We start from the raw sequence: 2,417 nt of genomic DNA on the forward strand, positions 1-2,417 counted from the left end.
AGTCAAAATTTTCTATTTTGGAGTCTGTAATTGTCAAAAGGAAGGATTATGAAACCAAACTTTTCGAGGAATCCATGCAAGAAGGGAAAAACAAGGTTCTCAATATTATCAGGAACTTCATCTTGAATGGGACATTTATTTTTAAGAAGTTGGTGAAAGGGATGCAAGTGACATCTAGTCTTCTGGAGTCTCTTTTTAGCCGATGTATCACCTAGTTCATTGGGAGAGTTCTATCCGGTTGATTGAATGATTCGAAAAATGAAAAGCAGTAGTACTTCACCTAGAGAGAGAGAGAGAGAGAGCCAATAACACCGTGCTAAGTAAGAGACGGAAAGCACTCATTGTGATGAATAGTTAGTACGGTTCTAAGGGAAGGAATTAACCTACCTATTCCAACCGGGGAGAACATGCCATTCGCCAGGGAAATTTTGAAATTCCGGAGGCTTGGTTTGATCAAGCAATTGAGTATTGGAAACAGGCTATAGCGCTTACTCCTGGCAATTATATTGAAGCACACAATTGGTTGAAGATCACAGGACGTTTCGAATAAAAGAAGACGCCGTTTATTTAGTTTATTAATTCTATTCTATTATTTATATATATTTGTTAGAATTTTTTGTTTGTTGGCCTCATCAGTCAAATAAAAAAATGGATCATTTCTTTGCTTTGTGAAGAGCCAATCAAAGAATTTCATTATATCCCTTCTAAGCGTTCTATTTCATCTCATATTTCGTAGGGATGAAAAAGGGATAGAGTAAAAAATATATTTATTTACTTTTTTTTATTATTCAAAATTTTATTATTAATATGAAAATGAATTCTTTTTTAAAAACCTAAATTTAAATCTAAATTAACAGCTAAATAAAATATATACCAGGATGTCTCTTAGTAATGACTGCTCACGTGATTTGAAATAGAGTAATTCATATCATCTATGGAAAAGATAAAGTAGTTCTATCTAAGACCTTCTAATTGAGATATGAATCTACACTAGTTTGTACAAAAAAAAGTAGTTTTTGCATCAATCCAAAGCTACAAAAAGGTTTTATAAGATTTTATAAGATAAAAAAGGTCCGTTAAATGCCTCATGGCTATGTCATAATAGATCCGAACACTTGCCCTTGTTCGACTTCCAGATCCTAATTGCTCTAGTGAATAACTAAAGAAAATAAATAAATGGGAGATAGAAGAGAAACAAACTAATTATAGAAATATCTCTTAAAGATTTACTAATTATTTGACTGTTGGCAGGTCTCTTTGTATGTGTTGTCAGAAAAGAGGAGGACTCAATGATTATTCGTTCACCAGAACCAGAAATCAAAATTTTGGTGACTAGGGATCTCATAAAAACTTCTTTCGAGGAATGGGCCAGATCGGGCCATTTCTCCAGAACAATAGCTAAAGGACCTGATACTACCACTTAGATCTGGAACCTACATATTGACGCTCACGATTTCAATAGCCATATTAGTGATTTGGAGAAGATCTCTCGAAAAGTATTTAGTGCCCATTTCGGTCAACTCTCCATCATCTTTCTTTGGCTGAGCTATATGTATTTCACGGTGCTCGTTTTTCCAATTATGAAGCGTGGCTAAGTGATTCAACTCACATTGGGCCTAGTGCCCAGGTGGTTTGGCCAATAGTGGGCCAAGAAATATTGAATGGTGATGTGGGCAGGGTTTCCGAGGAATATAAATAACCTTTTCACATTTGATGAGCATTTGGAATAACTAGTGAATTACAACTCTATTGTACCACAATCGGTGCATTGGTCTTTACAGCATTAATGCTTTTTACTGGTTGGTTTCATTATCATAAAAAGCGACCCCAAAATTGGCTTGGTTTTAAGATGTAGAATCTATGTTGAATCACCATTTAGCGGGCTACCAGGACTTGGGTCTCTCTCTTGGACGAGGCATCAAGTACATGTATCTTTACCGATTAACCAATTTTTAAATGCTGGAGTAGAACTTAAAGAGATACCGCTTCCTCATGAATTTATCTTGAATCGAGAACTTTTGGCTCAACTTTATCCAAGTTTTGTTGAGGGAGCAACCCCATTTTTCACCTTGAATTGGTCAAAATATGCAAAATTTCTTACTTTGTGTGGAGGATTAGATCCAGTAACTGGGGGTCTATGGTCGACCGATATTGCACACCATCATTTAGCTATTGCAATTATGTTCTTGATAGCGAGTCACATGTATAGGACTAATTGGGGTATTGACCATGGCCTAAAAGATATTTTAGAAGCCCATAAAGGTCTATTTACAAGTCAGGGTCATAAAGGCCTATATGAGATCCTAACAACGTCATGGCATGCTCAATTATCTCTTAACCTAGCTATGTTAGGCTCTTTAACCATTGTTGTAGCTCACCATATGTATTCCATGCTCCCATATCCATATCTAGCTACT

The sequence above is a fragment of the Olea europaea genome, chromosome 13, assembly GCF_002742605.1.
Source record: "Olea europaea var. sylvestris chromosome 13, O_europaea_v1, whole genome shotgun sequence".
Taxonomy (NCBI): domain Eukaryota; kingdom Viridiplantae; phylum Streptophyta; class Magnoliopsida; order Lamiales; family Oleaceae; genus Olea; species Olea europaea.